At 39.7% G+C, this 15,195-nt stretch overlaps 1 long non-coding RNA gene across 1 annotated transcript in view; it reads left to right on the top strand.

Annotated features, from left to right (window-relative positions):
* Nucleotides 1-9,301, top strand: part of LOC118008080 — a 171,489-nt gene extending 162,188 nt beyond the window's left edge. Inside the window, exons 3-5 of the long non-coding RNA XR_004678564.1 lie at nucleotides 4,477-4,599; nucleotides 7,643-7,670; nucleotides 9,147-9,301. This is a non-coding gene — a long non-coding RNA (uncharacterized LOC118008080). The remainder of the gene's footprint in view (nucleotides 1-4,476; nucleotides 4,600-7,642; nucleotides 7,671-9,146) is intronic.
* Nucleotides 9,302-15,195: the final 5,894 nt, after the last annotated feature.

Raw genomic sequence — 15,195 nt, forward strand, 5'->3', positions numbered from 1 at the left:
CAGGGAGCCTGATGCAGGGCTTGATCCCAGGACCCTGGGATCACGACCTGAGCTGAAGGCAGACGCTTAACGACTGAGCCACCCAGGTGCCCCTCTGATACATCTCTTTTTGGTTTGGTTTGCCGTCTAACTTCAAGAATCATAGTTTAATATTTTATGAGTTACAAGAAGATTTCCAGAGGGAATCTGAAAAGTATACAGGAATTTTCTCTGTGGAAAGCACAAAACATCATTTCTGACATTTCTGACATATGTGAGTGACAAGATTTCTCCAAACAGATACAGCACGTAATAGCATACAATATACTTTTATATTGCTTTGGACAAGGGATCTCTATCTAATAGGATTCTATGTGGCTGGTTGCACAGACTTTTGGTACAAATCGTGTAAAATGAGATCCTTTTAAGCATTTGTTTAAAATAAGAGTCTCCAGGGGCGCCTGGCTGGCTCAGATGGTACAGCATGCAACTCTTGATCTTAGCCTCGTGAGTCTGAGTCCCACACTGGGGGTAGAGATTACTTAAAAAATTAAATAAAAACTTAAAATTTTTTTTAAATAAAATAAGAGTCTCCTTCTTTCCGAGGAGTAATAGGGAATTTTATACATAGATTATATTTGCCTTTTTTGACAAGAACATCCCACAAGCTAGCCTTTTCTGTCCTCCTTCATGCCTAAGGTGATTACCTTGATAAACATTGTTTTGAGTCTTTTCTAAATCTGAGTTATTTGTTTGTTTGGTTTTTTAAAATTTTCTTTTATTCTTATGTTAATCCCCATACATTACATCATTAGTTTTAGATGAAGTGTTCCATGATTCATTGTTTGTGCATAACACCCAGTGCTCCATGCAGAATGTGCCCTCCTCAATACCCACCACCAGGCTAACCTATCCTCCCACCCCCCTCCCCTCTAGAGCCCTCAGTTTGTTTTTCAGAGTCCATCGTCTCTCATGGTTCGTCTACCCCTCCGATTTCCCCCGCTTCATTCTTCCCCTCCCGCTACCTTCTTCTTCTTCTTCTTTTTTTCTTAACATATATTGCATTATTTGTTTCAGAGGTACAGATCTGTGATTCAACAGTCTCACACAATTCACAGCGCTCACCATAGCGCATACCCTCCCCAGTGTCTATCACCCAGTCACCCCATCCCTCCCACCCCACTCCCCACTCCAGCAACCCTCAGTTTGTTTCCTGCAATTAAGAATTCCTCATATCAGTGAGATCATATGATACATGTCTTTCTCTGACTTATTTCACTCAACATAATACCCTCCAGTTCCATCCATGTCGTTGCAAATGGCAAGATCTCATTCCTTTTGATGGCTGCATAATATTCCATTGTATATATATATACCACATCTTCTTTATCCATTCATCTGTTGATGGACATCTTGGCTCTTTCCACAGTTTAGCTATTGTGGACATTGCTGCTATAAACATCGGGGTGCACGTACCCTTTCGGATCCCTACTTTTGTATCTTTGGGGTAAATACCCAGTAGTGCAATTGCTGGATCATATGGTAGCTCTATTTTCAACTTTTTGAGGAACCTCCATACTGTTTTCCAGAGTGGCTGCACCAGCTTGCATTCCCACCAACAGTGTAGGAGGGTTCCCCTTTCTCTGCATCCCCGCCAACATCTGTCGTTTCCTGACTTGTTAATTTTAGCCATTCTGACTGGTGTGAGGTGGTATCTCATTGAGGTTTTGATTTGGATTTCCCTGATGCCGAATGATATTGAGCACTTTTTCATGTGTCTGTTGGCCATTTGGATGTCTTCTTTGGAAAAATGTCTGTTCATGTCTTCTGCCCATTTCTTGATTGGATTCTTTGTTCTTTGGGTGTTGAGTTTGATGAGTTCTTTATAGATTTTGGATACTAGCTCTTTATCTGATATGTCATTTGCAAATATCTTCTCCCATTCTGTCGGTTGTCTTTTGGTTTTGTTAACTGTTTCCTTTGCTTTGCAAAAGCTTTTTATCTTGATGAAGTCCCAATAGTTCATTTTTGCCCTTGCTTCCCTTGCCTTTGGCGATGTTTCTAGGAAGAAGTTGCTTCGGCTGAGGTCAAAGAGGTTGCTGCCTGTGTTCTCCTTTAGGATTTTGATGGACTCCTGTCTCACATTGAGGTCTTTCAACCATTTGGAGTCTATTTTTGTGTGTGGTGTAAGGAAATGGTCCAGTTTCATTCTTCTGCATGTGGCTGTCCAATTTTCCCAACACCATTTGTTGAAGAGACTGTCTTTTTTCCATTGGACATTCTTTCCTGCTTTGTCAAAGATGAGTTGACCATAGAGTTGAGGGTCCATTTCTGGGCTCTCTATTCTGTTCCATTGATCTATGTGTCTGTTTTTGTGCCAGTACCATGCTGTCTTGATGATGACAGCTTTGTAATAGAGCTGGAAGTCCAGAATTGTGATGCCGCTGGCTTTGCTTTTCTTTTTCAATATTCCTCTGGCTATGCGGGGTCTTTTCTGGTTCCATACAAATTTTAGGATTATTTGTTCCATTTCTTTGAAAAAAGTGGATGGTATTTTGATGGGGATTGCATTGAATGTGTAGATTGCTCTAGGTAGCATTGAGATCTTCACAATATTTGTTCTTCCAATCCATGAGCATGGAACGTTTTTCCATTTCTTTGTGTCTTCCTCAATTTCTTTCATGAGTATTTTATAGTTTTCTGAGTACAGATCCTTTGTCTCTTTGGTTAGATTTATTCCTAGGTATCTTATGGTTTTGGGTGCAATTGTAAGTGGGATTGACTCCTTAATTTCTCTTTCTTCTGTCTTGGTGGTGACTCAGAACATCTTTTATTAAGAGTGTCTACATGTCCAGCCCTGTGCACCATCCTGGAATTTCCCACTGTAGTCAGGAGATGGATGTGTAAGCAGTAGGCAAGACCCAGGATGGATGTAGGCACAGGAACTGTGGGAGTCATGGGTGAACCCAAGTCCAGGCAATCAGTGAAGGCTCTGAACGGAGGAAGGGGGTGAAGAACAGTCTGGATTGAGGAAGTAGCACACGTGAAGGCCCAGAGCTAAGAGACTGTTATTCTGGGAAATGGCAATCAGAGTGGCCTGAGTGGGCAGTGTGCAACCATCAGAGAATGAACAGGACTGGAGGAGGCAGGGCCCAGTTGCCAAGGGCCTTGCCTGATGTGTTAGGAAGTTGGGGTTTCTATCCTTGTGGGGTATTGGGTAGCCACAGAAGGATTTTCTAAAAGTGGTAGGGCACAGTCACATTCGTTTTTTTTTTAAAATCAACACTCTAGCGGGCGCCTGGGTGGCTCAGTTGGTTAAGCAACTGCCTTCGGCTCAGGTCATGATCCCAGGGTCCTGGGATCGAGTCCCACATCGGGCTCCCGGCTCAGCAGGAAGCCTGCTTCTCCCTCTCCCACTCCCCCTGCTTGTGTTCCTGCTCTCGCTGTCTCTGTCTCTGTCAAATAAATAAATAAAATCTTAAAAAAAAAAATCAACACTCTAGCAACATTACTAGAAAAAGTGGCAATTTGTCACAAATTGCTTAAATAAGCAAACACAGTCTTGAATTGAAAAAAAGTTACTTGAAAAATTTCAGGGACACCTTATGAAGCTGGAGCAATTGACTAGTATACTAAAGAAGCTTAAATTGCATTAATACATGATGGTTTAAATTTCTCATATTTTAATAGACCCAAGAGTATGAGTTTTTGACAACAGGACTTTTGCCTGACTTGTTGCCTATCATATCCTTATCACGCACAACAGAATTTAGCATATATATCAGTAAATGCTTTTAACCAAGACTCTGAAATGTCTGAAAAGACTGACTTCTTTCAAGATTGTTCAATGAAAATAACTCCCTGATATTAAAAAAAAAAAAAGGCAACAATGCAACTACATTAACCCCCACGTGTTAAGGATATGTTATCCAAATTTATGAAACTAGGTGGGATTACTTAGAAACTATTGTAGATCCAGTTATAGGAAAAATCACATCTGAACAAAACATTTTTATCATGTGGTCTTTTTCTGTTTAGAGAAAAAAAGATTTTTCTCATCATCACATCCTCAGCCACAGCACAGTACATGAGACATGGAGGGACTCAAAATATAATAGATGAATGAATGGGTGGATAAGTATAGAAAATGTCTCCTTAAGGCACACACATTCACTAAATCCCTAATTTAAAAAAAAAAAAATCTGCACCTGTCTTTATCTGCTGGAATCTTCAAGAAGAAAGGATCACACAGAAGTTAAGGGGTGTCATTGAGCCAGGAGGGACACTAGGGATCTTTTAGCAGTTTGATCAAGTCACTAATGGCCAAGAGTTCTGTCTGCGTATTAAGGGCAGAACTGAGAAGGACCCAGATCTCTGGATTCTAGACATTTTTCCCTGTCCCATTTTGCAACTCTTAATTTATTTAAAGTAGAAATATTTATAAAAATATTGTTTAATCCTGTGAAACTCACTTTTTTTTTTTTTTTTTTTGTATAGCTCAAACCTGTGTCTCTCCACTACAGAGTTACTACGGAGCTTTATATCTCCTGTAGGAGAAGAATTTGGAATATAGATGTGGAATTCATAAATGAAGGTGCTTTTGTTCCTCAAGTAAACCTTGTACATTTTTCTGTATGCCAGTTATTTCTACAAGTATAAGTTGTTTGGCTAAAGTCTTCAACAACCAATGAAGTTAATGTTGTACACAAGACCTTGGGGATTTCACGTTCACCGGGGCCAATAAAAGCAAATTCTCTCATGCCCTCCTACCAAGAACTTCATTATGACATTCTGCCAGTTGCCTTCTCAGATCTGCACGTGATTCTACTTTCTGGATTTCAGGACAGGCAGAGTTTGTCTTTGAAGCCCCATTTACTCTGTCCTCCCTCACTGGTTCTCTTTTCTTCCCTTAGTCACCCTGACCTCATAAAAAAAAAAAAAAAACATGCTGGCAGGGGCGCCTGGGTGGCTCAGTTGGTTAAGCAACCAACTCTTGATTTCCACTCAGGTTGTGATCTCTGCATCGTGAGGTCGAGCCCCACATGAGGCTCCTCACTGGACATGGAGTCTGCTTCGGAGTCTCTCTTCCTCTCCCTCTGCCCCTCACCCCACACATGTGTGGGCACTATCTCTCTCTCAAAAAAAAAAAAAAATGCTGGCAGATCTCTCATACCCACTAAAGCTTAAATGCCTGAAATCATTCTCCCCACCCCACACCATTGGTGAGAAAAACTAGAAGGGAGGAATAACAGTTGCCGGGTCCCTAGTTCTGCATCTCTGGAGGCAGAGCCTAGCAGATAATTCTAGGACTGCCCCTGAGGGCATTAGGGTTGCCTTTGGGTCCTCTCTGGTGGAGAGGGAAGGGAAGCCCTGCTTTTCTCTTCTTAGTCCCAGTCTTTGGAAGGGCAATTATATCTCCTGCCTTGGGGGTTCAGCCAGAAGGTCCAGATGGCCTTGTCGAGCTTCTTAACCGGAATAATAGGAGGCTGGAAGCCCAAACAGGCTGCAGCCTATCTTCTCAATGAGGTGTTGGGGAAAGATGAACCTCTGATGGAAACATGACAGGAGCTGTGTGAACTTCCAGCTGCCCCTTGCTTGTCTTACTTCAAGTACCAGGTTTTGAGTTTATCTTTCTCTAGCATCAAAGCTGATGCTACTAAAAAACAAGACTGGACAAATTCTCTTGACACAACTGAGTGACAAACTCTACCGACTTACCTCCAGTCTTTTCTAGCTGTCGCAGTGAAAGTGTGAACTCAGAAACTGAGACTCTTTTGGACCACCCTGGATGTTGAAAATGCTATTATAGGTGCAGGGCCTTGGGGCTCTCCAAAACCCTTAACTAATCTGTGTGTAGCATGGATTTCTTGTTCTCCTGGCCCACTCTCTTTCCAGTCAGAAAACTGAAACTTTTGCACAAATTAAGGAGATATATATCCTGGTGCGGTAGGAAGAAGCTGGAAATGTTTCCACCCGTGACATTCATAAGACCCCCTTCTTCCTTCTCCATGGCTTCCCTGGGTTGAGTCTCTCGGTTTATCATAAAGATGTTGCTTCTGCCTAGAAAAGTGCAAATTGCCCCTGGGTAATTAATTCGGGATCTTCGTTGTTTCCCATTTCATCGCCTCTGAAGGCCAACCCAACACTGTTTTCTTATTTCCTCAGTCTGGTGAGTCTGTGGGCTTGTTTTGACTCAGCCTCCTGGATAGCATATGGTACCTGCCAAGTGCACACCCAGTCTATGACTGCATACCCTCAACCACCCACCAGCCATGGCCGTGTCCAGTTGTTGCTGAGTGGTCCCTCCACTTTGACCTCAGTTTCACCCACCCTTGCCCATTGCTCACCCTGTGCTCTCTCTCCTTCTCTTCCCAAATTCACAGCAAAACCCTTATTGGGGAACCTTGTTGTTACCCAATAAAGAGAGAAGTGCTACTTGTCATAGTGTAAACACAATCTCGAAAGAAAAGACTGTGTAGTACATTAGTGACTACATTATGTTCTGCAAAAAACATATAGTCGAATTATCAGGCAAAATACTTTCTTTTTTTAAAGATTTATTTATGGGGGTGCCTGGGTGGCTCAGTCATTAAGCTTCTGCCCTTGGCTCAGATCATGATCCCAGAGTCCTGGGATCGAGACCCGCATCGGGTCCCTGCTCGGCGGGAAGCTTGCTTCTCCCTCTCCCACTCCCCCTGCTTGTGTTCCCTCTCTCGCTGTGTCTCTCTCTGTCAAATAAATAAATAAAATCTTTAAAAAAAATTAAAGATTTATTTATGTATTTGAGAGAGAGAGAAATGAGTAGGGAAGGGGCAGAGGGAGAAGAAGAGTAGATCCTCAAGCAGACTCCCCACTGAGTGCAGAGCCCCAAGGACTATGAGGAAGGGCTCCAGCCCAGGACCCTGAGATCATGACCTTAGCCAAAATCGGTTGCTTAACTGACTGAGGCACCCAGGTGCCCCTAGGCAAACTATTTCAATGTGTGTCCTTTGGTATAATTTGACTTATGTAGGAAAGACTTAAGAAATATTTTCAAATACTTCAGCTTTCATGGATCTCAGCATTGCTTAAACATTTTCAAACATGAAAACACATTAAAATTCTTTTTTACAAAATGTGTTCAATAGGCTGGACCTCTACAGGCAAAGAAAAGTGTCATGAAATAATTATCTGGGTAAATCAGGAAGAAATCATTTTAGTTTGAATTTATACTGTCATACATTTTCTGTGTTCATGGCATTATGGCACAGCCCAAATTTCCCTGTATATAAGGATTTTTTAATCTTTTTTTTTTAAGATTTCATTTATTTATTTGAGAGTGAGAAAGCACAAGCAGTGGGAGCTACAGAGGGAGAGGGAGAAGCAGGCTTCCCGCAAGCAGGGAGCCTGATGCAGGACTCCATCCCAGGATCCCAGGATCATGACCTGAGCTGAAGGCAGATGCTCAAACGACTGAGCCACCCAGGTGCCCCGGAATTTTTAATCTTGCTTTTTATTTTATCAAACATTCAAACATTTAGAAATTTGAATTACCTCTGGCCTTATTTCTGACTTATTTATGACTGTTTACATATATAAAGCATCTGGCAAATAGTAGATACTAATAAATGGTAAATTTACCAGGCAATTTTCTTATAAATAATTATTATTATTTGATTTCCAGCAGGCGACTTTATCCAACTAGAAAAACAGTAAGTGTCCAAGATTCAGAGCATTGTAAAGAAACCACTTTGCAAACTCCAAATGTATCATGGAGATTTTTTGTTGTTGGAAAATGTTGAGTGAGAAGAGAATTTTTCATCAGATTTCTTCAATTCCATGAACACCCCCCCACCTTTTTCTTTCCAGTTTTCTGAGAGTGTGAAGAAAGATGGAGAGGAAGAATGAATGTATGCATGTACACAGATTTTTTTAATACTTCTGTGCAATTGAACAACTGTGATAACAGAAATTTGTAGAGGAGGCTATTATGATCTTATGCTTACACGTATATATAGTTTTCTGCATTTCTTAGGTAAATGGCATCCAGTCTCATCTACAGAGGATTAGAATTACTGAAATTACAACTATAATAGCCCATATAGTTATGTAACGTTTTTTTCACTTCTCTTTTCATGTGAAAAGTGGTTTAAATATTATTCATTTGAAAATCTTCATTACATTACAAATAAAGAGTTGTACAGGCAAGTCATGTCAGACCATTCCTTTCTTTTTATTTATTTATTTATTTATTTATTTATTTATTTATTTATTTATTTTTATTATTTTTTTTTTAAAGATTTTATTTATTTATTTGAGACAGAGAGAATGAGAGACAGAGAGGATGAGAGGGAGGAGGGTCAGAGGGAGAAGCAGACTCCCTGCCAAGCAGGGAGCCTGATGCGGGACTCGATCCCGGGACTCCAAGATCATGACCTGAGACGAAGGCAGTCGCTTAACCAACTGAGCCACCCAGGAGCCCCCTTTCTTTTTTTTTTAAAGCTTATTTATTTCTCTTAGTAATCTCTACACGCAACGTGGGGCTCGAACTTCCAACCCTGAAATCAAGAGCCACACGTTCCTCTGACTGAGGCAGCCAGGCGACCCCCCTCTTTTTTTTTTTTAAAGTTTACTTATTCATTTTAGTAACATGCCAGACCATTCTTAAGAAAATACTCCATTATTTGTGGCAATTTTCAAAATGCCTAAGAAAGGTACCTGTTATTGAAATAAATCTTTTGTTTTTATAACATTTCTTGGGGCGCCTGGGTGGCTTAGATGGTTGGCGTCTGCTTTCAGCTCAGGTCATGATCCCGGGGTCCTGGGATCAAGCCCCGCGTCGGGCTCCCTGCTCCATGGGGAGCCTACTTCTCTCTCTGCCTCTGCCTCTCTCTCTCTCTCCCTGTCTCTCATGAATAAATAAATAAAATCTTTAAAAAAAAACCCAAACATTTCTTAAGGTAAGATAATTGAATGCTTAAATTAATATTAAACAGACAAACAACTTCTAGGGTTTATACTCTTTTTCTTCTGGATTTTAACCATAGTTCTGAAATACATTTTATGAAAATTCAAAAGTTTCTAATTTAGCTATTAGAATAAAGCTCTTTTTAAAAAAAAGACCCCATTACGCTCTATGTTCCAGTCCCTCCATATGATACACTTTTTCTTTCTTTTCTTTCTTTCAGTGTTTTGGAATTCACATTCAAATGGAATAAGAATGGAAAGAGTTTATTCCTTCTAGCAAACTTCTTCATGCTTTATTCATTCATTTATCTTGTATCAAGGTATCCTGGCATACTTTTCACTTTATTTTCAAATGCCTTAACTTTCTGTGTTTATTTCCCCATCTTAAAATGGCAATAGTAATAGTTCCTACCTCGTTGGGTTACCATGAAAATTAAGTGAATACATATGATAAAGTGCTTAGCAAAGTCCCTGGCACGTAATAAGTGCTCAGCAAATGTTAGCTGTTCCCATACTCGCTGTTTTTATACTACCTTCACCTTCTGATCTCTCTGGGCGTATGGTCTGGCTGCTGTTTGATTCTGACATTCTCAATGAGTACGTTGAAATCAGCTTGAAATTTTTCAAGCCTAGTACCCCCCGAAGACAGGGTGAGGTGCTGAGATTCTTCTACTAATGTATTTATGATGCTTATTTGATCTCTTAGAGAGGAATTCCTTCTCCTCTGGAAATATGTTTTAAAACTTCTCCCAAGAAGAAAGAATTGCACAATACAGAATACTCAAAATAATGTATTTTTTTCAAAGATTTTATTTTTAAGTCATCTCTACACCCAACGTGGGCGTCAAGCTCTCAATCCCCAGATCAAGAGTTGCATGCTCCACCAACTGAGCCGGCCAGGTGCCCCCCAAATAATGTATTTTTAATGAGCCCACTACAAACTGCACATACCATGCTCCAAACATTATTTGGGGGGACCTTCTCAGGACAAATTCTTAAGGAATCCCTGTCCCCATCCCACCCCAACAGATACCACAATGGCATAATCTAGTCCCTTGTTACTCAAAGTGTGGTCCATGGACTATCAACATTAGCATTAGCATTTCCTGGGAGTTTGTTAGAAATGCAGAGTTTCAGGCCTTTCCCCAAACCCACTGAAACGTAATCTGCACTTCAATAGGCTCCCCAGGCAATTCATATATACAGTAAAGTTTGAGAAACACTGATCTTGTTGAGGTTCTGCTTTTTTTCTCCTCCAGCGAGCCAGGATAACATCATATATTTTATAAACAGATCAGGATTCCTCAACCTCTGCACCATTGATTTTTTTTTTTTTTTTTGGAAGTATAGTTGACACACAATGTTACATTAGTTTCAGGTGTTTCACAACATAGTGATTCCACAAGTCTATACATTATGCTCTGCTCACCACAAGTGTAGCTACCATCTGTCCATATCACACTGCACTATTGATATTTTGGGCTGAATAATTCTTTGTTTTGGGGGGACCTGTTCTCTGCATACAGGATATTTAGCAGCATCCCTGGCAGCAACCCACTAGATGCCAGCAGCATCCAATCCCTGACCACTTGTAAGTACCAACAATGTCTTTGTATTAGTCATTATTATACTGGTGTTTATTGTTACCTTCACCCTCTGATCTATCTAGGCTTATAAGGTGCTGTGTTTGATTCTGACATTGGCTAACAATGTTGTTTTGTGAGGCAATGTGTGATTGCTAATTGTCTCCCTGGGAGCAAAATTGCCCCCTGTAGAGAATCACTGAAATAGATCCACTTATTTTGCTACGTTCTTCATTTCTTCTAAAGTCCGAGCAGATCATAGAACATTTTCTATCGTTGTTAGAACCTATTTTCAGTTTATTATATGAGAAGAAGGCTTTGAAACAATTTTGATAATACCTTATCAAAATTCCTTTATGTGTCCAAGTACACATGAGGTCTTACTATTCTTGTCTCCTTTTCAAGTTTTCTGCTAATGGCTATAGTATCTGAACTTCTTGTGATGAGACAAATGAGTCAGAATTAAAGGAAGTAAAATGGCCTTCCTTGGAGTGGCATCTAGCAGCTTCTCTCTTTTTGTTTAGAGTTACAGAGTTAGAGAATTTCACATCCGGTAACATCTTCTCATCAACATTAATTTCCAGGGCTTCATTTGATTACAAATGCCAAAAAAAGATTAATTTGTGAATTCAACAAATATTTATTAAGTACAACTAAGAAGTTGGCACAAAGCCCCTGCCTTTAAGGAATTTATGGGCGATGGAAAATTGAGATCCTAATGCCGCCCCACTCCCCCCAAACTGTTCCTCCTGTAGCCAGTCTCAGAAAAACGGTACTCCATCCTTCCAGTCCCTCAGGCCAGAATCCATGGAGTCATCCCTGAATCCTCTCTTTCTCACACATCCCAAACCATTTCTATAGGAAGTCCTTTGACTCTACTTTCAAAATATACTTGGAATTGGAGTACTTCCATGAACACCATTCTGGTCCAAACCACAATCAACCTGTGGATGAATGCAGGGTCTCCTAAGTGGTCTCCCTAGTTCTACCCTTGCTCCCAGGCTATTCTCATCACAGCATATAGATTGATCCTGTTAAGATTTGAAGTCAGGTCAAGTCATCATGTCTCAGTTCAATCACTTGGGTGGTTCCCAGTCTCACTGAGAAAACAAGGCAAGGCATTTACAGTGGCCTACAGTAAGGCCCTACATCATCTGCCCCCTTTACCTGGCCCATTTATTGCTATGACTTCATCTCCCCTTACTCAGTCAGCTCTGATCACAACTCTGGCCTCCTTGATGGTAAAGATTTAACAACAAGCTCTGAGGAGAAAAAGTCCTGAATTTTAGCTGACTTCTATAGTACTCCTCCCATGACCAATGTCAGGCTACGAATATGATGTCACAAAAGGTGGAGAGGGGCACTGTAGCACATCGTTATGTAGTATTTCCATCATGCAAACACCATTGATGTAAGCAATCTCAAGAGCATAGAGAATAGTAAAGTGCAATAACATGGTTAGGAAGTGGTGACTTTTGAGTATTTATTACCTTGGTTTTTAATATAATTTATTTATTCAATAATAAATTTATATATAATTTAATTGTTTATAACGGCTATGTTTGACAACCAGCTTGCAAAATTCCTGAAAACTTAACAATTGGTTCCCAGGGCTGACTCTAGCTCACCACTATAAATAACACACCAAACATGCTGTTGCCTCAGGGCCTTTATTTCTCCATCTGCATGGAAAGCTCTTCTCCTAAATACTTGCAAGGCCTTCCTCTTTCATCTCCTTCATGTCTTTTTTTGAATGTTACCTTTTAGGTGACACCTTTCCCTAGCCACCCTGTCTAAAACTGCTCCACCGCCAACTTTTTATTTCGATACCTTGATTCATTTTTAACCTTAGCACTTATCACCATACAACACACCATTTCTCTGACTTGTTATTTACTTCTAATGTCCTCCATTAGACTTAAAACTCAATGAATGCAGGGATTTTTGTAGGATTTGTTTCCTTCCAAATCTGCAGCATTTAGAACAGTGACGGGTAAATACTTAGTATTTGTTGAATGAATGGGTTAGTGTCACCTCTTCATTTCCTTTTTTTAACTTACTTTTCTGATTCTTGTTGCCTAATAGATAACAACACGTTTATGTGTGAAAGAAATAGCATATGTTTCTGTCTAGGCTACAGGGACTAATTCCACCTTCCCTAATGTTTTGTTTTACTTCTTACATATTTTTATTTTTGACTTAGAAATATAACTCTGTAGTTTCCCCTGTCCTGCTTGAGAATGATCCTAGTTAAATGATCTTTCATTTCTCATTTCTCCATGAGTAAGAGAGTCTGGGACCTACTGTTGAATGTCACCTCATAGAACTGTATAAACTTCTGACTGTCTAACTCTGAGACTTGGCAGCCTTGTCAGATGCTTTTTTTGCTATGTTCTCAAAAAGGCAGCAACTTACTTGCAGACAGTTGCTGATTCTGCTCCTGACTGATTTGAGGTTTCATAGACTGCATATAGATTATTTGCTGAGGTCTTAGACACATAAGGGAATTTAGCTCCCCAAACAGGATATTCATAATTTTCCATAACCATTTTTGACATTGTAAATTGAGGTTGATAGGAATAGGACTATGCCTTTCCAGGTTAATTTTTCTTGAAAAGGGTATCTCTTCTATCTCACCTCCATGTCTGAGCATCATACACAATTATATTGTTGTCCAAACTATATCGGTAATGTTTTTAATCTATGGTTGTGATGTGATGTATTGTTTTATGAAGTATTTTTAAGAGCAAATAGAAAAACATTTACCTTATAAGATACCCACAAAGAAATATTTCTCCCAGTGTTTCCTTTTAGGCCTTACAAAGTTACAATCATGCCGTAAGAGATTCATTGGAAGAAAAAGCCCATGGAATTGTGAATTTGTGCTCAATACATGAAAACTCCCAGTGAGTCACACTCATGTTCAGTCTAATGCCCATTTTTACAACTGGTAGGAAGAAGTACATGTTGGAAGGTCACTGCTGTATCTCTGAGTACAAAGTGGTATTAAGTTTCTCAAAAAAAGTGAAATGACCAATTCCATTATTAATAGATTCACTGCATATGCTTACTTTAACTTTTTTTTGCTATATTATATGGACATTTAATCTTATTATTTATGCATTCCTTGAAGAGCTCACAGAGGAGATTGTCTTCAGAGCCAAAAGATTAAATTAAAATGCGTATTTGACTCTGGTGTGATTGTAGTAGCAAATATTTATGGCTTTGATAGGGAATAAACAGGTAGTATTCACCTATTGTGATGGGTATGTAAACTGATACAACCTTTTTAGGGGTTACCTTGGTAGTACATATTATAATAACAAATATAATGTCTTTCACACCGTTGTTCCACTGTTAGGATGTTAACCTAGAGATAAATTCACATTTGTGCCCAAAGATTAATGTACAGGGATATTCACTGCAGCATTCTTTCTTTTTTTTTTTTAAAGATATTATTTATTTATTTATTTGAGAGAGCGAGAATGAGAGAGAGAGAGAGTACATGAGAGGGGGAAGGGTCAGAGGGAGAAGCAGGGAGCCTGATGTGGTACTCGATCCCGGGACTCCAGGATCATTACCTGAGCTGAAGGCAGACACTTAACCGAATGAGCCTCCCAAGCGCCCCTCTTTTTTTTTTTTCTTTTAAGATTTTATTTATTTATTTATTTGACAGAGAGAGACACAGCGAGAGAGGGAACACAAGCAGGGGGAGTGGGAGAGGGAGAAGCAGGCTTCCCACCGAGCAGGGAGCCGATGTGGGGCTCGATCTCAGGACCCTGGAATCACGACCCGAGCCGAAGGCAGACGCCCAATGACTGAGCCACCCAGGGGCCCCAGTGCAGCATTATTTCTAAGAAGGAAAACCAGAAATAGCCTATTGTGGAAGAAGATGTGGAAGGCTATGGGACTGTTAACAAGGATGAGGTGGATTTATATATACTAATCTTTTAAGTAAAAAGCAAATCACTGAACAATATGTATGGTATGATGTCATATATATTGAATAAAAACAAAGCAAAAATATTTGTAAATGCATAGAAAATACCTCAAAGCATACATACCATACCCCTAATGATGTTTATTTCTGGGCAGGAAAAATAACGGGGGGATACACAGAGGGGAATTTTACTTTTTACTGTAGGTAATCTTTCTCTATTGTTTGAATTGTTAGCCATGATCATGTATTAATTTCTAAATTAAAAATAATTTAAAAAAATAGTGGTGCCTGGCTGACTCTTTCGGTGGAGCATGTGAGTCTTGATCTTGGGGTTGTGAGTTTGAGCCCCACGTTGGGTGTAGACATTACTTAAAAATAGAATCTTAAAAAAATATTTTTTTAAATAGAAATAAGTAGTAAGTGCTAAAAAGGAATTTATGAGTTTGTTTCTCTTATTTCCGATGAATGTTATTGTTTTGTAAGACAATGTGAACTAGTAGAAAGAACACGTAAGTTCTAATGTTGACTCAACTACTGTGGTGTGTACCTATGTGTATATGTATGTGTGTTTGAAGAGGGGGAATCGAGAATGAGATTGCAAAATACTAACTATCTGACAGGGTTACTATGAGAGTCCAGTGAAATATTGTACAAAGAAGTCTCAGCCTGCTAGACAATTGGCAGGCACACAGTGCAGTGTACTTACATTTCTTTATCCATATCCCACTCCAAGGTTTGAAATCTGTT

This window comes from Mirounga leonina, unplaced genomic scaffold, assembly GCF_011800145.1.
Source record: "Mirounga leonina isolate KUSES-001 unplaced genomic scaffold, KU_Mleo_1.0 Mir_125, whole genome shotgun sequence".
NCBI lineage: Eukaryota > Metazoa > Chordata > Mammalia > Carnivora > Phocidae > Mirounga > Mirounga leonina.